Below are 23,214 nucleotides of genomic sequence, written 5' to 3' on the forward strand. Positions count from 1 at the left end.
GGGGTCCGCCCCCAGAGAGAGGGCGGGCCTTTGGAGCCCGATGGCCGCCGGGAATAAGCTCGGCCGCCGGGGGAAGCCTAACCTCGGAAGCCTACCGATCCCAGAAGACACCGCGCTGCCGATTCTGGCAGTTTGGATTGGCTAGTTTAGAATCGTGGGCGGGGCCTTGCCCCTACACGCACCAAGCTAGTTTGGGTGTGGTACCTCAAGAAGTGGAGGGAGCTTAAGTTACGTAATACAAATAGGCTTGGAGATGCTTTATCAGGCTAGGTTGTTGAATCGCTGAAATGCAAAGAAAACTTGTTTATGTCATGCATTTGTCTCGTGTATCCCAACCGATTGTGGGTGAGGATCCCAGGAGCTTGGGAAGAGGAGCTTGCTCCTCTAGCGGGAGTGAATTCTCCGCTGCTCCTGTTGTGGAAAGTAACTCTGAAAATGTAATTAAGTGTTTAATTTGACTGGACCTACTGGTGGTTTCGCTTCTTTCTGTGGCACGTCATTAATTTCCTAAACCTTTCCATATTGAGCTCTTGCTGGTGTTAAACACTGCTGGGTGATGGAGATTCGAAGGTAAATAGGAAACTGACCTCAGAGTTTATTCTATTGAGAGGGTTAGACAAAAAGTCTGAAACTGTAAATGTGGTCATTGTTATGTATTGGCTATTGTGACAGGACGGTGTATCTGACTGTAAGTCACATGAACACAATGTCCATGTCTGTTTTAGCTCAGTGTAAGGTTTCCATGTGTACCTCATTTACCTGAAGAAGCAATCTGTTTTACCAAAGCTGACTTCTCTTCCCTGCACAATTTATTGTGTGCATTCCCTAGCCTTGCTCTTTCTTTGCTGTAATTCTAATTTAAGAAAAAATGTGTGTATACCTTGGTAGCAATTTCAACTATCTCTTTAATTCCATTGATCATTAATTTATTCCACAATTCTGGAACATCTACAGTGTGCCAGGCACTGTGTCAAATGTTAGGAATTTAAAAAATTAACGTGAATGACAGTTCCTGCTTTTAAAGAACTTTCAAGAGAGGAAGACATGCAAATAATTACAATAAGAGCACTATTTGCTGATATATCTTTTCATCATTTCAAACAGTTCTCTAAAATAAGGGCTTATCATTGTGTTCATATTACAGATGAGGAAACTGAAGGACAAAAATGTTAAATATCTTGCTCAAGATCACACAGTAAATGACAACTGCGTCTTGAAACTAGTTCTGTATTCTGAAGACAATGTGCTCTAAAAGAGGAATGATCTTAGCACTATGGCTAATACTTGAGGTGACTGGGGAGCATTTTCAACATAGAATATTTGAGCTGAATCATTAAAGGCCAACCGAAAGTTTAGCCAGGGAAAGTTTGAGAATTCAAAGGGAAAGCACTAAAAAAGACAGAATGTAAGAGGATTTGAGGAAGAAGAAGAAACTTGGTATAACTGAGAAGTAAACAGGTAATGTAATTAGGAACTTATGGTGAAGGGCCTTGAATGTTATGCCAAGGAGCAGTGGTAATCACTGAGAAATCAAAATAGCCATTTTGCCCTCTCTGCTCCTCCGCAGCTGTGAGAACTGCTGGAGATCATACAATAGAATGTATCGGAAACATAAATGGGCTCCCCATATATGCTGAATTCTGAGGCCTGCCTAGCCAGCTCTTCCTGAATTCGCTCTAATCTTCCTCTCCCATTCTCCATAGGAATCTTCAAATCTTAATTCTTCTCAAGCCTCCTGCCTTACCACCTCCTTAGCTCCTTCTCAGCAGAAGACCTTGCTTTTTACTCGACAGAAGGAACACAAGATCACCTGCAGCACACTCTCATCCTCCTGGGTCACTGTTCTACCCATGGGGTGGGGAGGGAGAGTACAGTGTGAGCAAAACAAAGTGGAGCTTACATTCTAGTGAACAGTGTCAGTGATGGTAAGTGTGACGAAAAGAGTGGAGGAGACAGGGATTGACAGGATGAGCAGGAGACGCTATTTTATGTAGCATGATGGACAGTAAGGATGGAAACCAAATGGCACTTTTCTTTAGGAATGAGGTAGCAAGACCCTCCTGAAAGAGGTCACATAGTAAGTCACATAAAGCTAAATGACTGAGGTGAGTGTGCACATTTAGGTGACCTACAGCCTAAATTGGTGTTTGCTTAGGTATGAACCTTGAGTCACCTGTGTCTGGAACACTGGGACGTACGTTAGGAGCTGACCTGTGTTGCCACCAAATTCATGCCCTAACTTCTAGTATCTCAGAATCTGGCTGTATTTGGACATAAGACCTTAAAAGAGGTGACTAAGTTAACTACTGATTGACCAGAGTCGTCTTATGTCTTCTGTAAGACAAACGTTTTTGACTGGCGTGTTTCAGTATTCACTTACATAACAACTGCTGGCCACAGAGGTTAGTTTCTGCAAAAATTCCCCCAGGCAATAATGTGTTCAAATGAAACCTTTAGAGTGTGACCTAATCCAGTCTGAATGGTATCCTTATGAAAGGAAGAGATTTGGATACACGTAGACACACCAGGGGTGTGTGCACACAGAGGACACAGCCAGAAGGCAGGCGCCTGCAGGTTAAGAGGCCTCAGGAGGAACCAACCCCGCTGACACCTCAGTCTTGGGCTTCCGGCTTCCAGAATTGACAGAAAATACATTTTTGTTATTTAAGCCACCCAGTCTGTGGTATTTTATTATGGCAACCCTAGCATACTAATACCACATGTAATGAAAATTCACATTCCCAAGCCCATGCCTAAACATTATGCATCAGAACAGGATTTGGTCTTGGCAAAAGCATCTTTAAAAGACCCTCTAGGAGATTCTGATGCACAGCGATGGAAGGCATTCACTGCTTTCTGCACTAAGATAACATAACTGATTGAGGAATTTCTATAGAAGTGAAAAAGGATGGGAAGGGTTGCCCTCATCAATACAGGGAAATTGTTCTCCAATTTTTTTCTATTAGTACCAAGGTAGCATTTGAAAGTGAGACAACATTGGGAGCAGTGTGGATCCATGAGTACTAGGAAGTGGATGATGCTGAGACATGAGCTGCCTTAAAGAAATCAGCATGAAGTTATCTTTGCAGCTGTGAATGGCTTTGCAATTGTAAAAAATAATTTTATGCTTCTCTGCCTCATATTTATATCCTTTGTTAATTAAAAGTAATTATTTTTCAGTTTGGGAGTGCACAATTGAATCATTGCCCTTCTTATAGTGTTTATTAGGTTAACAAAATGTATCTTAACTTGAAAAAGAATTACAGTAGTGTTTGCTTTGGTAGAAGATGGTTATTAAATTCATAGCATGCTTGAAATGATAAAATTTTAAGGTGCCAGGAAATATAATAATAAAAATAAAACATTGTGAGCATTTTTTTGTATATATTTCCTTACAGACTTTTAATGTAGTTAAAAGTCATAAAGGCATTAAGACTGAGTTTCACACTTTTAATAGGTTTATTAACCGAAATACTGTTTCTTTGAAAAAAAGGAATGTAGTTCACCTGCCCAAGATAAAACACAATTAAATATAACTCTACTTACTATCAAGCTGTTAAATTTTATTAAAACACAAAAAAATATTGTGACAATATCCAAATCTAAACACTACAATGAAGTGCTGCCTTACAAAGTAGGATTTAACTTATAAGTAGACTTAATTTCTACTGTGCTGTCTAAAGTGTAACAAAAATAAGATGAAATTTGGCTGAAAGAAGTGATGTACTTTGAATACTATGAAAAAGAGAAAAGAAAGTGAAGTCGCTCATGTCGTGTCTGACTCTTTGCAACCCCATGGACTGTAACCTACCAGAGTCCTCCGTCCATGGAATTTTCCAGGCAAGAGTACTGGAGTGTGTTGCCATTTCACTCCCCAGAGGATCTTTCTGTGAATACTATGAGATTCTTAGTATTCTTCTATTACAAATGTTATAATTTTTCCAGATTACTAAAATGCTATTTAAATTAATATAACTAATGAAGAAAGATGATTTTGGTCTCTGTTTAATACTAGCATGATGAGTCTAAGCATTGTTAGTAATATCTAATAAATTGTTAGTGAAAATCTAATATGTAACAATTAATACCTTCCAAAAGCATCTATGGAATAAATGTTTTCCCATCCTTACTATAAAAAAAATATTAAAAAAATTAAAAAAAATAAAAATAAAAAATATATATATTCTGTTGCAAAATGAAGCACTTTGAACCTTTCCAAATACAACAGAAAAATTATTTCACTGAGAATTCTATTCATGGATTGTAACAGAGCCTATGTTATATTTTTATATTTGTATTTATATATTATGTTTTCATATTGCATTTTATGGGTTTCAAAGTACTTTTCACTCAATTAGATTTTCAGTGAAACCTTGGAAAGTTGTTAGGGCAAGCATACTTATCCTATTTACATACGAAAAAGCTGAGTGTCACAGAGATTAAAGGTACTTGTGCAAGACCTTTCATGTAGTTGGCAGCAAAGGTAAGGGTGGAAGTCTGTACCCTTGCCACACCAGCCTGCCTTTTGTTGCCTCCCTTGTTCTCTGTAATGAATGTTTCCATTACAGTCAATTCGCTGATTAAACATCCGTGGATACTAAGGACCCAGTGTACTAAGCCATCTTCTGTAAGAGACTTAGTCATTTGCAGATTTTGGTATCCAGGAAGGTTCCTGGAACAACTGTAGAGGAATGACAGGAGAGTAAAGGATACTGAGTCAATCTAGATACAAGTTAAGTTAATTTCCCTCTTTAATGACAGACTAATATAAGATTCAGGCTTCCATGGTGGCTCAGTGGTAAAGAATCTGCCTGCCAATGCAAGAGATGTAGGTTCAATCCCTGGGTCAGGAAGATCCCCTGATCCAAGAGAAGGAAATGGCAACCAACTCCAGAATTCTTGGCTGGAGAATCTCAGGGACAGAGGAGCCTGGTGGGTTATGGTCCATAGGATTTAGTCACTAAATAACAACAATATGAGATTTAAGTGAATTCTAAAGTATGGAGTTACAAAATTAAATCTTTGCTTACTATGATGAAGAATAGTGTATAAAGTAACAATTAATGAGAGAGATGAAGTAAGTAAAACTGATTTATTTTCCCCTGCTGTTTCCAGGGCCCCAAAGATAGGACAAAGACATTGTAAAAATAACAAAACCAAAAACTTAACTTGCAAAAATCCTGAAAAATACAGAGGTGAAAAAAGAAGAAAAAGTTACTCTAATTTCACTATTTTGGGATAACTTCTGTGAACATTTTTACATAGACTTTTCTCCTATTGTTTTACCAATACATATTTTTACATGGTTGAGGTCATATAATTTACAGTTTTTTCCATAAAAGATAGTTAACATAAAAAGTACACTTCCCAGGTATTATACAATCTTGATAATAAATATTGAAAGCTGCTGTGGATGATTTCATTTTGTGAATGTTAAGAGTTCACTAAATCTTTCCTATACCATCATTGTTAAAATAGATCCATACACATTTTACTGCATTTATGAAAAATATTTTCTAAACTTTGAATTGTTTCCCTAGTAGAGATATCCAAGAATGGAGTTATTTAGTCAATATGAACTAAATATTTAGTCAATAATTGACTAAATAATTGACTAAAAAATATTTAGTCAATAAAATATATGAACATTTTAGTCTCTGAAGATATACTAATAGATTATTTTTTAAAACAATTTTCATTCTTACCAGTAGAATATGAAAAAATGTCATTTCACCTTAAAAAATACATAGGTCCATGGTATTCTTATATTCTTTTTTCCAAAGGAGAAATATTTTATTATTTTTCTTTGATTATTAAAGTAATACTCAAACATTGCAAAAAAAATTTATTATACAAAAAGGTTTTAGAAAGTGAAATCTGCATCTAACTTACTGTCCTAACCTAATTAAACATGATAAACTATTTTTTTAAATTTTGGCTGCACTGCATGATATACAGGGATCTTAGTTCCCCCCTGCCCGCCAACCATGGATTGAACCTGTACCCTCTGCATTGGAAGCACAGAATATTAAGCATTGGACCACCAGTCCAGTCATTAATGTTAACTGGCATAAATCTATGTCACCATTTTTGATAGATAGAGAGTATTCCATTGTATGAACATACATAATTTATATAATCAGTCCTTAGTGAAAGACATACTGTTTCAAGTTTTTTAAAAATTATAAACAAAATTGAATCTGCTGCAAAATTATATCACCAAGGGCAGATTGATTAGTTTCTCTAAGTCTTATTCTCCTAACCTGGTAAGCTTCAAGTGAGTTAATGTATAAGCAGCTAATATAAACTATATTATAGAGCTGCCCAAGACCCGATTTTATCCCAGTTGCAATATTAAATGGTGTGTAGCAAATTGGAAATCCTATGACTTGGGAGTGCATATTAGTTTTCTATTGCTACTATAAAAAATGACCACAAATAGTGCTGTGCTAAGCTGCTTCAGTCGTGTCCGACTCTTTGTGACCCTATGGACCATAGCCGACCAGGCTCCTCTGTCCATGAGATTATCCAGGCAAGAATACTGGAGTGGTGTGCTGTACCCTCCTGCAGGGGATCTTCCCAACCCACTGGTTGAACCTGTGACTCTTAAATCTCCTGCATTTGCAAGCAGATTCTTTACCACTGGTGCCACAAAAACAGATTTATTGTCTGAGAGTTCTGAAGGTCAGCTGTCTAAAGTCATCTGCAGGACTGAGTTTCTTACAGAGGCTGTAGGGGAGAATCCATTTCCTTGACTTTCCCAGCTTCTATATGCTGCCTGCATTCCTTGACTTATGGCCCACATCACTGTGATCTCTGCTCCCGGAGTCACATTTCTCTTTCTCTGATACTCCCATCTCCCTCTTATGAAGACCCCTGTGAATACATTGGGTCCAGTAGATAACATTCCCATCTCAAGATTTTTAATTTAACCATATTAGCAAAGTCCCTTTTCTATGAAAAGTAGTATCTGTTCAGTTCAGTTCAGTTGCTCAGTCGTGTCCGACTCTTTGCGACCCCATGGACTGCAGCACACCAGGCCTCCCTGTCCACCACCAACTCTGGAGTTTATTCAAACTCATGTCCATTGAGTTGGTGATGCCATCCAACCATCTCATCCTCTGTCATCCCCTTCTCCTCCCGCCTTCAGTCTTTCCCAGCATCAGGGTCTTTTCTAATGAGTCAGCTCTTTGCATCAGGTGGCCAAAGTATTGGAACTTCAGCTTCAGCATCAGTCCTTCCACTGAAAAGTAATATATTCACAGGTTTCAGGGCCTGGGGTTTGGCTCTTTTATTCTATCTACACATTTATCTACACATTCTATCTATCTACACATTCTATTCTATCTACACATTTACCTACACATTCTATCTATCTACACATTCTATCTATCTATTTATCTAAATTTCAGTTTGTGCTCCTTCACTTAAGAATTTGGAATTACTTAATTCATATGAACCTCCCAAGTTGCTTCAGTGGACTGGGGTAAAATTGGGTCTTAGGCAACTCTATAATATAGTTTTTTTTTTTTTTTTTTTTTTAGTTGCTTATAAATTAACTCATTTGAAGTTTACCAGGTTAGGAAAAGAAATCTTTGCATTCCCAAGGACTGTAACCCACCAGGCTACTCTGTCCATCAGATTTTCAGACAAGAATATTGGAGTGGTTTGCCATGCCCTCCTCTACGGGATCTTCCTGATGCAGGGATCAAACCCACATCTCTTATGTCTCCTTCATTGACAGGTGGGTTCTTTATCACTGGCACCACCTGGGAAGTCCTGTGCCGTCTTCTAATCTGTAAAATAAAGCAAAGAATGTTTTCCATTTAGGTTGGTGATGAGTATAATTAAATCATATGTGATGTCTTCAGTTTAATGCCAAACACAAGAACACTTAGAACGGTAACTGGCACACAGAAAAAATCTAGAACTTAGTAATCACAATACAATTACTGAGACCAATGAGTTGCATTATTATTATCTTTATCTGTATCTTGGAACCTACTTGAGACTGACAGGTGAGGAAAGCTCTGATGCATCTTTAATTTAGCATTTGTTTAATCAACTTTCTGTTTTTTAGTTTTCAACTGTTTTGGGGGAAAAGCACTGAATATATATTTATATTTTAAATATACTCTGAACAGTCCAGTGATTATTTAATTTAAATTAATATTTGTCTTTTTCCTCCAAAGACTGTGAGAATGAGAATATAGCAGCAAAGTGCAATTATATGAAATTATTTATCCAGCTGTACACATTTTTTTCCTACTAGATTTTACATTCATAGTAGCTGAAGCTAGGACCTCCAAGTGCATATTAATTTGGTACCCTGAAATTGTAGGGAAAATGTATGTATGTGTATTTTTCTGTTACAGCTTTCCTTCAATATCTAAAGAACCCATTATTCCAAAGAGGAAAGAGCCTCCTAAACTGATTTTTTCATCTTAATTAAAATTAGGTAATTTTTTTCTCTACTTTGTAGCATATTCCTTATAGCCTTGTTATGCAATATGTGATCTATGGATGAGCAGCATTAACTGGAAACTCATTAGAAATGAAGACTCTCAGGCCCCATCTCAGACCAACTGAATCAGGATCTGTTTTTTTTTTTTTTTTTCTAACAAGATCCCCATATGATTCTATGCAAATTTAACAGTTGGGAACTATTACCTTTCAGTAAAATCAGAAGATACAATCATGCAAAATAAACTAAAGCACAAAATGTGCCAACAATACCATCTAACTAATGGAAAACCTTGTTAACATTTTGGCATATACTAATTTCCAAAAAACCATGCCAAGCATATTGTTTGTGACCCACTCTTTATTGCATTGTGAACATGTTAACATAACTAAGACTTTTAAAAATTTAATTTTGCAGTGGAGTCTAGTTAATTCACAGTGCCCTGTTAGTTTCTGGTGTAGAGCAGAGGGATTTAGTTTTATATGCACATGTTGCTGTTGTTGAGCTGCTGAGTTGTGTTCGACTCTTTCAACTCCATGGACCGTAGCCCACCAGGTTCTTCTGTCCATGGGATTTCCCTTGTAAGAAATGGAGTATTTCCTGCCACATCAGTGAACAAGGATGTCACAGCCATCAGCGATTCCAGCCCTCCAGGGTACTACAGAAGGAGAAGACCTGCACCATCTGGCAGCCATTAGGATGCAGCCAGGCCCTACAGTGAGCACGGAGGTACTCAGGATATGAAAAAACACGGAATACTGCCCTCAGGATAGCTAAGATGCATATGAAAGCAGTGGTTTCAGTGAGCCCAGCCTCTTGCATCTTCCCAAACATAGAAAAACGCTAAATTCTTTAACGTGGGATATCTGGTTTTCTTTAATTCACAAAAATACTTTTGATGTTCAGACTACCTGCGCTTTGTTGCAAACTTCTACCCCCACCCCACCTCCTCGAAGCAGTTCTCTCAGGGCTACTTGAGATGCTCCCTCCCAGCCTTAGGTCCTAAACATTTCTGCCAAATAAAACATGACTCAACTTTCAGACTGTGACTATTTTTTAAGTCAACACAGGCAAGAATACTGGAGTGGGTAGCCATTTTCTTCTCCAGGGCATCTTCCCACCCCAGGGATTGAACCTGCATCGCCTGCATTAGCAGGCGGGTACTTTACCCCTGAGCCACAGGGAAGCCTGTACCTCTACATATACCCATTCTTTTTCAGGTTATTTTTCAACATAATTTTTAATGCTTGCATTGTATTGCCAGTTTGTATTATACATGCATCTGTCATAATTTAATCATCCCTTTCTTGGTGGTCATTTAGGTAATTTTTTAATATTTTTACTTTGTAAAACAGCTCTTGGGTGATGAACATCCTTGTAATGCAAGGCTTATGATTATCTGATTCAAATCGTAACACCGCTACTTACTAGCTGTGTGAACTTTCACAGGTTACTTGACTTCTCCTTGCTTCAGCTTCTTCATTTGTAAAGTGGGCACAGTGAAAAGCATCTCATACGGTTGTTTTAAGGATTTAAATACATGATTCACCTGAAGATCTTAGAACTGTATCTGGCACATTCTAAATGATTGTTATCATCTTTAAAAAATATTATTATTAATCCTTATGAACACAGGACTATTTCCTTACAACAATTTTTTTCTAAATGTAAGAATCCTTAGGTCACTAAGCTAGTTAATAGCATAGGCAAAGATGACTGGATTTATCTCCTCCCCACCTCCTCATCGTTCTGGACTAGAGTGCCCACGAAGCAAGTGTATGACCTTAAAAAATAAATATACATGGGAGAGTTGACCGCTGAGAGTAGGATTATTTTAAAGAATTCTTTTCTCTTTAGACAGATCTGTAAAACAGTGCAGTTTGGCAGCTGATATCAATAATAAGAATGGGGAAATTATTTTGATTTAAGTCTCAATCAACCCAGGAAACAACTGATTTTCCTGGGAGCAGGGCAAAGGGAATCTATGGTTTCCATGGTTACAGATCGCGCTGCGTCTGGGGTCCCCGCTCCCTATACTGCGCAAGCGCACAGAGCTGCCTTAGACGCCCGGCGCCTTTGGTTTCGAAGAGAAAGCTCCTCCCTCTCCTTTCGCCGTTCTCCTATCATCTTCTCCCTTTGCCTAGTCCACGCGCTCCGGTGTCCGTGACGCAGTATTCACGCGCCCGTGTCGTTTAGAGCCGCGACGCTGAACATGGCGCGTTCCTAGAAGCCGCTTTCGGCATCAGTAGGCGGCGGCGTGTGGACTGGAAGCGTGGGGCGCAGAAGCAGCCGACGCGGCTTCGTGTTGGGGCGTGGAAGCGGGAGAGACCGGCTATTCCGGACCGAACCAAACAGTAAGGCCCCGGCTTGAGAGCCTCAGAGCGCGCGGCTGTGGAAGGGAGGAGTGGGCTGGGCAGCGGAGACCTGAGAGGCGAGGGAAGAACGTGTGGCTGTTAGGAGGCCAGGCATAGCAGTAGCGAGAAAAGGGCGGCCTGCAGGCTTGGCTCTCTGTTACTTTAAGGACCCCTGGGAGCTCGAGGTTGCCCCAGTAAGCCTGGCAGCGGGAAGCATGATCGCGGAGGAATCAGGGTCTGGGGAAGCAGGGACTGGGTGTCAAAATGAGGACGTAGGGTGCTCATTGTGGCTGCGATTGCGGGTTAGGGTGGTGCATTTGCCCTTGGGGGATAGGTGGTGCTAATTTGCAGAGATCGTGGTCATCTTTAGTATAAAATCCTTGTACGTTTTTGCATATTGCATCCACGACATTGGTGCTAATAGCAATGCTGTGAAAGCTTTAATTGATTATTAGATCCTTGCTTGCCTTTAGAGAAAAAGTGAAGGAAGTTATATATTTTCATAGAGGACCTACTTGCTAAGGTATGGCCGCCAGTGCTTGAGCCCAGCTTCTTCTACAGCTTTATAATTTGAGGGTATTTGTGATTCAGCAATACTATATTGAGGCCCATTGCATCTCTCATTTTTCTTTATCCTTTTGTGAACGTGGTGGTGAAAGAGGGCAGTATTATCTTTCAGATTAACTTGACTACATAGGTAGGATTGCTGTATTGCCTCCTGGAGCCAAGATTGCAATTGACATCTCCCCTCCCCACCCCATTTGAACGAGCTCAGTTATAGTGCGGTACTGCCCTTGCAGTTTGTCTGTTCTTAAGAAGGGAATAAGGAAGAGCAGTTTACAACCGTAATGCTTTTTATCTTTTTCACGGATTGGGAGTTCATTCTTTCATTTTCAGGTTATTTCAGACTTCTCTATTCAGTACCGAAGCTTCAGGTTAAAGGCGGTGTGACTATGACATCGTTTTCATGGCATTTCCTTACATCTTTTGTCACTAAAGAAGATTTCTGTGAAATTAAACTGAATATCTTTCCCTATTGGTGTAATAGGTTTGTGGAATTTTCCCCCCGTAACTCCTAAGACAGGGAGTAGAAGAAACAGTTTAATTATAGCAGTGATTCCTGGCAATATATTACAGCCTTAGGGCAGCTGGACTGTCTCTGCCCCAGTTACACTTCCTAAAGCAGAAGGAAATACTCAACACAAATGAATTTAGTTGTGATGATAATGATTGGAGGTTCTAAATAAATAGCTGAAGATTATTCAGGATCAAACCTGAAAGCAAAAGAAACCTTGTAGACACTTGGCAGTTAAAGTGTACTGAAAATCTTTCTAGAGATAAGTACGTGTGTTCTTCCAGAAATGTTCATAGTTTGATTAGATAGATTTTAATCGTTGTGTTGTATATATGTATGTGTGTGTGTGTTTGTATTTAATCTTGGGCTTTTCCTAGTTTAGTGTTATTGATGACAGTTCCTTTCTTTTCCTGTCTGCACCAAATGGGGACTGTCAGTTAATCTCAGAGTGTTTTAGGAAACAACAAGACACATTTTGGGCAGATGTGAATCTGGAGTATTTTTGCTTGGTTTTTTAAATATCAGGCTGATTACAGATAAGTCGACAGTTAAAAGCTTTGTAGGACTTGAGCTGGAACAGTGTTCTACCCTTGCTGCTCAAAATGTGGTGTATGGCATGACCTGAAAGTTTGTTAGAAGTTCACAATCTCCAGCTTAACCCAGACCTACTGAATCAGAATCTGTATGTTAACAAGCTTTCCAGATGACATGAATGTACATTATAGCCTGAGGCACACTGTGTTGGTTGATAAAAGTTGAAGACCAAGGTCATGCACAAACCTGCATAAAATTATAGCACTTTTTATTTTTAATCTGAGGTGATCTTATGCTGGATATCAAGTCTGGTTTGTTTGGTTGAAGCAGCTAAAGGCCCAGCAGTGCTAAGTGACTTGCATAAGGTCACATATTATCTAAATTTTTAACTCAGGTTCTGAATCACTATAATGCATTTCTTTTGCTAGTTACTTGGAGTTCACATTATCAAAACTGAACTAAAGCATTCATGAATGACAGCTAGGTATTCATTCAATAACAAACATTTATTGACTAATGAAAAGGCAGTCTACTAATCCTGGATGTCTTTAGTAATTACTCTTGTCTCCCATGGTGGTTATTAGCCCACCACCTCCTTCCTTCCTTACTCTTTCCTGGTTAATCTTGTCCTCTGCTTCACAGAGGAAATGCTGGGAATGTCATTGCTTTTGCCTTCTTTTACCCAGTACTCATCCACCTTTATCTGTACATCTCTAATTGTGCTCTGGATTTCTTTTTTTTCCTCAGGGACAATGTTTATTTGATGTATTAGTTTGCTAGAGCTGACATAACAAAAAGCAGACTGGGTGGCTTAAACAACAGAAATTTATTTTCTCACAGTTCTGGAGGTTGGAAGCCCAAGAGCACGGTTAGTGCAGAATTGATTTCTTCTGAGGCCTCTCTCCTTGCATTACATATGACCACACTCTTTTTGCCTCTTTACATGGCTGAACCTTTGAGCACTAGAACCTCTAGTGTCTCTTTTTCTCTTTAAAACACCAGTTACACTGGATGAGAGGCCATGCTGATAGCCTCATTTTAACTTAATCACACGTTCAAAAATCTTATCTTCAATATCAGGGATACTGAAGGTTAGGGCTCCATAGTTTGAAACGTATGAATTTTGGGGAATACAGTCCATAACACTTGCTTATCCATTTTACTCTCAACTGGTTCTAACTTACTAGGATTTAAATGTACTGCACTCATTTTAAATATGCTCTTTTTACTCTAGATTCCTCTTCAGTTTTATCTGTAATAATTTTTTTAAAATTTCTTGAAAAAGCTGTCTATACTCATTTTCTCCACCTTCCTGTTACTTATATATTTGTTTGTTTGTTTATTTTTCAATGTGCTGAAGGCTGCCATCTGTTGCAGTCACTAAATTTGATGGGGTGATGGTCCCTCCTGATCTCTTTAGTCTGAAATGTAGTGGCATCTTGTAAATCTTTTGACGTTTTGACTGATTGTCCCCCTTGAAATTCTCTTACGTTTCTGTGCCACTGTAGTCTCCTTATATCCCTTGTATATCTTGGTAAGTCTTTCCCTGGTATATTTTCTCTCTTCTCTGGCCACTTTAAATATTCATTTACTTTGGGGTACTGTCTTCTGCCTCTCTGCCTACTCTGTTTGAAGGATTTCATCTGTTATGACTTCAACTTCTGTCTTTATTTTAGTGACTCCCAAATCTCTGTTTAGCATACATCACTCTTAACCACTGTGGTTGTTGTAAGACACCTTAAACTCATCTCAGAAAAACTATGTATCTCACCCTTTCTGAAGTTGCTTCCCTTCCTCTTCTGATTCTTCTGTACAGCTCATCACTCAGTTGGAGACACCCAGAATCTTAACTCTTCCCTGTTAGTACATTGATGGGCTGACCTTCCCTCACTTTCCTATATAATAATTAACCAAATCTTGTTTTACCTCTTTCATCTACTTTTTCTCTGTGGCTACCACCTTGGTTCAGATTATCAGTATTATCTGGACTTCTATCTAAACCTTCTAAAAATTTTCCTTGCTTCTGCAGTGCACCACCCCTGCGTACCCTTTCTTTTTCTGTAGGCTGACTGTACTGTTATTCTGCAGTCCTTTTATACAGGCATTCAGATAAGAATCCAAACTACCAGGCTTAGGAAATAGAGACATTAATGCTTTGGGTCTTGCTTGCTTTTTGCTTTCACCTTCTGTTATTTCCTGCCTCACATTCTTTTGTCATGCTGAATTGTTTACAGTTCTTCAGAAGTGTTTGGATGTTTTTTTAAAGTTGAGATGTTTGTATGTTGTGTGTCCTCTGCCTCAAACATACCCATCTCCTGTCTGACAAATACCCATATGTGCTCATCTGGATAACTTCTACTCAGCATAAATTCGGCCTTGCTCTCTGGGAAGCCTTCCCCAGCGTTCCTAGGGTGAGTTAGGTCTTCTGAGTGTTCTTCCATAGCAGCTTAGTATAGCTTTTATAATGTCTTTTGTAATTGTCTTTTTTCCTCTCTAGACTTGAATGCAGGGACTCTCTTATTTATTTTTCAGAATAGTTCCTGCTTTATTGCTGAATACTATGAATGGAATTTGAATAACCAGAAAATTGAAAAAAATGTGAATGTTACATATTCTGGAGGTTAGACTGAGTGAGTTTGAAACATCAAAGACTTAGGTTAGTTTTTGTGACTTTACACAGCTGTACACAGAGATTGGAATTTAGTCACTGGATTCATTTATTTAACAAATATTTATTCATCATTCTCTTGTGTACCAGGTACTACTTCTAGATTCTGGTGACATACGTTTGAACAAGTCGAAGTCCCTGGTCTTTAGATCTTAGATTATAATTGAGATTCTGGACAATAAAAACATATATATTAGAATATCAGACAGTTAAAAATATTAAAATGGAAGATTAGAAAATAGAAGGAAGGATATTCAGAATAGAGAGTTTCTTGATTGAAGGGAAAGCTATTTTATATTTTAGATTAGGTAGTCAGGGAAGACTTATTTGATTAGTTGACAGTTTGAGCAGAAACTGGATTGAAGCTAAACAGCAAGACGTGCTAATAGCTAGAGGCAAGAATTTTACAGCCAGAGGGAACACATTTTTCAGGGGGAAGAGAAGAGATATTTTATGTATCCATTCCATTAAAGACGGGTGGTGTATTGTCTCTAGCTCTTACTGTAGACAGTGCCAAGACAGACACCCTTATCCTTTTCTCTTCCTTGTATGCCTGTGCAGGAGTTTCTTTAGTTACAGTATCGAGTGTGGAACTGCTGGGCGTAGGATATTACCTGATCGTAGGATACATTAACACACACATACCCACACCCCGCACACAAATGCATTTCGCTCCTGATGGCAAGACTGCTGTCTGAAGTATCTGTACTAATGTATACTCCTAGCAGCAGTGCTTATTAAAGATTTCTGTTTACATACAGTCTGGCAAGCACTGAATACTTTCAGGCTTTGTAATTTTTGCCAGTCTGATGATTATAAAGTAATATCTCAATTAAAAAAAAATTCCTCATAGCCAGTGAGGCTATCTGTCTGTCCTGATCTTTGTTGACCATTTGACTTTTCCCATCTATGAATTGTCTCTATGTATCCCTCATCCTGTTTTTTATTTCTTGTTTTGTTGATTTACAGACATCCCATATATATTCTGTATAATAATCCTGTATCTTTTTAGTCATTTACAATTTCTTCTTCTAATATTAAGCTTTTTAGCTTATGTTTTCATTGATGTTAATTTTGGTTTTCAGTTTTGCTGTAATATTTATCAGAAAGATAAGCTATAGCCTTTATTGTATTTTGGTTCTCAAGTCTAAAGATTTTTAAAAACCAGTTAATTTCACTTGGAATTTGACAACAGTCCAATTAAAAGAAAAAATTGGGTGATCAATAGAGAGTATGGGGTTGTGATGGGAGGCTTGAATTCTAAATCCCCAGAAATGTCACTAATTTGCCTGTGACCATACTGGATTCACAATTTGTCTCTTTTACCTTTTGAATGCAGTTTCTTGGCCAGTAAAACAGAGTGCTTAAATTAGATATATTTACTGTTGAGAGAAGTGGTGTGGATGGCTCCAAGGTGATACAGAATTATTTTAATGATGCAAAATGTTATCTTAGTGATGAAATGTAGAACAGTTGTTAATTCTGAAGATGCTACTGGGCATATAGCCTATACATGTTTTCATGAATGAATTTTTATAAATACAAATGACTCTTCAGGCTAAACTGCCCCAATAAGATTATGAGATTCTTCTAAGACGAATCATAGATATCCTGGACGGGTAATTGGAAACTACTAGTCAAAGATACTTACATTTGTAGGACTGATGATCCCTTCACAGTTAGCAAAAAGTTTTGACTAAAATTTGGTCAGTTATGGTCTATAAAATTTGGGCTGTGCTATTACTCCCAAAGAACAATATCTTGTCCAGAGTCACACTTAGAGTTTTTCCTTCTCATTTCTTTGGCATCAGACAAGGAACTTTAAAACCAGTAAGCATAATTGCTGTTCTTTATTAGTTTTTATACAAATGTGTATTTTTTTCTTTTACCTAGAGAGATGTCAAAGAAGGTGGTGGTGACCCAGTTGGGGCCTCACTGCTTAGTATTATGTTGGTGGGTGTCACTGTTCAGGAAAAGTTCCTTAGCTTTTCTGACAAGGATGTGTTCAGTCATGGGGATGCCCATTTATACCAAACAGACAAAAGACTTACTGAAGTTTTTCAATGCCATTTTACTAAAAACTCCCAGGACAACACAAATCCGTGGGTTTATTGGGTAGGACTTCTCTCACAGCTGCGTCCTGACACTGTATACTGCCTTTTTATGTACTATATAGGTTACACGTTTATTTCTGTGTCTCTACCCACTTGAATATACTCTTCATGAGAACAGGTTTTTTTTTTTTTTTTTTGGCCTTTTTAGTGCACTGGTGTATCCTAAGTGCCTAGAATAATGTCTGGCATTTGTAGGTATTCAATAAATATTTGAATGAATGAATGTGGAAAAGTCTAATGATAAGCCAGTAAGTATGAGAAACCTGATAAAGAGCACAGGATTAGAACAAAGGATGTTAGATATTCCCAGTGAAAAGCATTGTTAACTTTTATTGACTCAACGCGCCCCATTTCAGTAGCTGAAGCTACTGAGTGAACTGTTTGTTCATTTATTCCTTCATTTGTTTTTTAGCCCTTCAGCAGACTGTTTACCTTTGTAGTATCTTTTATAGATATTTCTCTCTCTACTGTGATGTAATTCCTGTACTTCCAGAAATGTTGTTTCTTTCACCTCTTTTTTACCTTTTCTGAAAGCCTGCCTTCCACTCTTAGAAATTGCAATCACATTATTGCTTTAAGTTCCTCAGACATTTGCTGAACATTTACTACATCCTTGACACATTATATTAGGTGCAGGCAGGTATAGATGAATAAGACACAATTTGCCTTTATGCAGCTCCTAATTTTGTAGGTGGGACTCAAATTAACAAGGAAATAGATGTAGTAATAGAAGTATGTCCTGTAGGTAAGAATGGTGTGGAGGAAGGAGCACTTTACATCTAATGCAGTTAAAGATTCCCAGAGTGGGTGTTGTCAGGAGTGAGCAGTGACTTTCCTATTCTCTGTACCGTGGTCCATTAGCTGCCATTTAAAAAACATACATAAAAGTAGGGGGAATTGTATGATGAACCCTTATCTACTCACCACCCAGGTTTAACAGTTGTCAGCTCATGGTCAATCTTATTTCATCTCACCTCCACCTGCTTCCCCTCTAACTGTTGGTCGTACTGTCTAGAAGCTTGGTCAGATTCAAATTTAACTTAGTTTTTGGGCAAATTGCTTTAAGATTTTGGTTTCTCTCAGTAATAAAATATCCCTTTCTTTAAGCTTTTTAGCTTGATAACTTTCCTATTTTCATTATGTTGGAACTCTTCCCCTAGTTTTCACAGAAATTCATTTCTTCCTTTTCTTTGACACATCTTTCACTAGTTTGCTTTTGATCCTAGGCAGTTGAGCAGTTTTGTAATATTTCCTATCCATGATTCCACCAGAATATGTTTTCTGCCTTCTGTTCTTCTTTTCATAGATTTGAACTGTAGATCATGATTAGACTTTCAGGAATTTTAACTGTCTTTGAAAAAATAGCACCTTCCCCTTATCTCTCTGTAGGGGATGTTCAGGTAATTGATGGTTAATACTGTATTGCTTATACATTTCACCAAAAAGGCTCCTCTTCATTCAAGTTTTTATTTGCCTAGTACCTATTCTTCCAGGAGGAAAATTGTAGCTTTCAAGTTATTATGTCACTCTCAAAGGCCTGTATCTCGTCATTCTTCCTCTTTCTGAACACTTGTCCTGTCAGATGTGGACTACTGCAGTGTTTTTCTCTTTGGGTGTTTTCATCCTGCTCCTCTTATCACTCTGCCTTTTCCTGTTCCACAATTTCTCAGTCTCCTTTATGCTAAAACATTGCTTATGAGTATTACGTTTTCTTAAGTTCTATCATTTTATTTTGTATGAAGCTCAAAAACATATTTTCATCTCACATTTTCTTTTGCTAGAGATGAGAGTATTTTTCATGATGCAGGGTTCAAATAAAGAAGTAGAGACAGTGGTATAAGGAAGTTTTCCTGCCACCTTGCAGATGGTTGTCCTGGCCAGGTGGTCACTAAAGAGAATCACAGTGTCCTCTTCCCAGGTCACTGAGGGAGAAGGATGCTTGGAACATACTCTTGGGATGTGCTACTTACCTCTCACCATCAGGTGGCACTGCAGATTAATCAGTTTATTTTTACATCCTAGTAGGCCATTCAGAGAAGGCAATGGCACCCCACTCCAGTACTCTTGCCTGGAAAATCCCATGGACGGAGGAGCCTGGTAGGCTGCAGTCCATGGGGTCGAGAAGAATCAGACATGACTAAGCGACTTCACTTTCACTTTTGACTTTCCTGCACTGGAGAAGGAAATGGCAACCCACTCCAGTGTTCTTGCCTGGAGAATCTCAGGGATGGGGTTGCAGAGTCGGGACACGACTGAAGTGACTTAGCAGTAGCAGCAGTAGGCCATTGTCTGGTAAAGGAGTATGTTGATGTGGAAGCTTTCATGGAACATGAAAAGACTTCAAAGTGAAATTAAAGATAAACACACTCTTGCTAACAAACACAATTTTCCTTTTATGTGATGAAAGTACAATATATATGTATGTGAAGCATTATGTAAAAGGAAAGTAATAAATCAAAATTTTTTTTGTTAGTTTCATTTTTCTCAGACTGTTAAATATTTTAAGCTCTTGACATCACTTCATAAGAATTTTTAGAGATGAATATTTGTAGTTCAAACTGGATTGTAAGGCTCAAAGTCCCCTGCATGAGGAGGATTGTCTTTTGGTAAACGTTGCTATCACAGATCTAGGTAAATATGGCAGAACTATTGCTTATCAACTCTTGCTACTGAAAAGCAAGTTCGTAAGCTTTCTCCTGAATGTTTTGATGAGAGTGCACTTATTGACCACACTATCTACTTAAATGTGCATGTTTAATATATCCCATGATCTCTTGGTATGTGCTTGTCAAGAGAAATACATGATTTGAAGCTCTTGAGTTGGAATGTTTTAGGATTACAGAAGAGAAATCAAGCAAATATTCCCATGCAAATTTAGAATAGATATAAAGTGAAAATTCTTGGCCTTAAAAAAATCATTTTTCATCATAAAAGTAAAATGCGTAGACTGTTAAAATCCCTCTACCTTCTGGGATTACTTTAGAACAGTACTCTTTATAATTCTGTTTCTCGCTTGTCTTTATTCTTAGACATTTTTTATTTGTATAGCTTTGCTGCATATATTTTATGTAGTTATTTTTTTATTTGACCTTATAGATATTCCTCTAATTACACAACAGACTAAAAAAGATCATTTTTAAAATTCTGATTGGTTTAGGATTTAAACTTGGATTTCTACCACTAAGTAGTTTGTAGGTCCTTTGAAACTCTTGAATAGATAGAGAAGAGAAAGCAAGGGAATATCTTCTTTCTTGTTGTTATATATGTTTTACTGTGTATTTTTATCCCAAAATAGGTCAGTCTTTGAGTATCTGCATGACATCTCATAGAGGATTTTTCGATAGCTCTGATGGTTCTTTAACGTAAAGGTATTTGGAGATATATGGAAGCATTTTGAGTCAAAACCGTCTTTAGGAAGTGTTATTTACGTATACTGTGCAAGGATGCAAAACAACCTATAATGCACGTGTGGAGAAGAGTTCTCCTGTTGAGAAACTGAAATGAATTCAAATGGTGCAGTGTGGATTTGAAAGGGACTAGCATCTCTGGAACCTTCCAGATTATTTCAGAAGTTTTATGTCCTTTTATCTTGCTTTAATTTCTTAAACTATTACTCTTTCTTGGTCTTATTAACATTACTTATTAATACTTCAGCCACATGTTTTTCATTTCTTCAGTTACTTTTTTTGGTCTCTTGCTAACTTTGGCATTTACATAGTTAGAGCACTTAAAATAACAGCTTAATTAAGATATAATGCACAGACCATACAATTTACTCACTGCAAGTATACAATTCAGTGATTTTTAGTATATTCCCAGAGTTGTGCGGTCATCACTACAAACAATTTTAGAACATTTCATCACCTCAAATTGAAGTCACTCCACATGTTTCTCAATCCCTTTTTTATTTGTGGCTTCGTAGATCATGTCTTTGTAGCATTGAATAATATTCCATTGTCTTGATGTACCACAGTTTATTTATTCATTCACCTACTGAAGAATATCTTGGTTACTTCCAAGTTTTGGCAGTTAGGAATAAAGCTGCTATAAACCTGTATGTGTAGGGTTTTGTATAGATAGAAAGTTTTCAGCTGCTCTGAGTAAATACCATGTAATGCAATGGCTGGATTGTATAGTAAGAGTATGTTTAAGAAACCTCCAAACAGTCATCTAAAGTGGTCATACAATTTTGTACTTCCACCAGCAATGTCTGAGAGTTCTATTGCTCCACATTCTTGCTACCTACCATTTGGCCATTCTAATAGGTGTGTAGTGTATCTCATTGACATTTTAAATTATTTCCCTGATAACATATGATGTGGAGCATCTTCTCATGTGATTATTTTCACATCTATATATCTTCTTTGGTAAGGTGTTTGTTAAGGTCTTTGGCCCACTTTTAAAATCAGACTGTTTGATTTTTTTGTTGTTGAGTCTTCAGTTTGGTTCAGTCGCTCAGTCATGTCCGACTGTTTGTGACCCCATGGGCTGCAGCATGCATTTTGCCTTTTCTTCTGGTTTTTTTTGGCCATGCTGCACAGCAAACAGGATCTTAGTTCCCTGAGCAGGGATTGAACCTGAGTCCCCTGTAGTGGAAGCACGGAGCCTTATCCACTGGACCGCCAGCTAGGCCTCTTCCGTTCAGTCACTCTGTCATGTCCGACTCTTTGTGACCCCAAGGAATGGCAGGTGGTCCTGAGAGTTCTTTTTATATTTTCATTATCAGGTATGTCTTTTGTACATATTTTATCCCTGTCTGTGGTTTGTCTTCTCATTCTTGACACTATCTTTAGCAGAACAGACGTTTCTAATTTTAGTGAAGTTCAGCTTATCAGTTATTTCTTTCATGGAGTGTGTCTTTGGTGTTGTGTCTAAAAACAAATCACCACACCTGAAGTCATCTAGATTTTCTCCTAGGTTATCTTCTTGGAGTTTTGTATTTAAATCTAGGTCTGTAATCCATCTTGAGTTAATTTTTGTGAAAGATGTAAAGCCCATGTTTAGATTCATTTTGTTTTGCATATGGAGATTCAGTTGTTCCTGTGCCATTTATTGAAGAGACTGTCTTTCCGCTATTGTATTGCTTTGGTCCTTTGTCAAAGATCAAGTTTATGGGTGTCTATTTCTGAACTTTCCAGTCTGTTTCATTGATCTGTTTGTCTACTCTTTCACTGGAATCACTCTCTTGATTCCTGTAGCTTTATAGTAAGGCTTGAAGTGGATAGTGTTAGTCCTCCCGGTTTATCCTTCAGTATTGTATTGGCTATTCCAGGTCTTTTGTTTCTCTGTGTAAAGATTAGAATCATATTGTTTGTATCTGTAAGATAATTTTTTTGAGTTTTGGTTCCAACCAAAATCCATCGATCAGGTTGAGAAGAAGTAACATGTTGACAGTATTGAGTCTTCCTATCCATGAACATGGAATATCTATTTATTTAATTGTTCTTTGATTTTGTTAATTGGTATTTTGTTGTTTTCCTCGTAGAGACCATGTATGTATTTTGTTCGATTTATATCTAAGTATTTCGTTTTGGGGGGTGCTAATGTAAATGATACTGTGTTTTTAATTTTCACTTCCACTTGTTCATTGTTGGTATACAGGAAAGCATTTGACTTTTGTATATTCACACAACATTGCTATAAATTGCTATAAATTGCCTATTAGTTCCAGGAGGTTTTGGTTGATTCTTTCAGATTTCTACATAGATGATCATGTCATCTTCAGACAGACCAGATTTGGTCTTCCTTTCTGATCTATATACCTTTTCTTTTCTTACCTTTATTGTATTATCAAGGATTTCCAGTTCCATGTTGAAAAGGAGTGGTAAGAGGGAATATCCTTCCTTTGTGCCTGATGTTAGTGGGAAAGTATGTTTCTCGCCATTAAGTATGGTGTTGTCTGTGGGTTTTCTGTAGATAGTGTTTATCAGGTTGAGAAACCTCCCCTCATCTTTTGCCTTTTAATTAAATTATCTTTACTGAATTATAAAAATTCTTTATATATT

General features: G+C 37.8%; 1 protein-coding gene across 1 annotated transcript in view; it reads left to right on the top strand.

Annotated features, from left to right (window-relative positions):
* The first annotated feature begins 10,666 nt into the window (after positions 1-10,666).
* Positions 10,667-23,214, top strand: part of IPO11 (importin 11) — a 188,390-nt gene continuing 175,842 nt past the window's right edge. The window contains exon 1 of the mRNA XM_065905431.1: positions 10,667-10,818. The gene's annotated coding sequence lies outside the window, so the exon portion shown is untranslated. The remainder of the gene's footprint in view (positions 10,819-23,214) is intronic.

The sequence above is a fragment of the Muntiacus reevesi genome, chromosome 14, assembly GCF_963930625.1.
Source record: "Muntiacus reevesi chromosome 14, mMunRee1.1, whole genome shotgun sequence".
Classification (NCBI taxonomy): domain Eukaryota; kingdom Metazoa; phylum Chordata; class Mammalia; order Artiodactyla; family Cervidae; genus Muntiacus; species Muntiacus reevesi.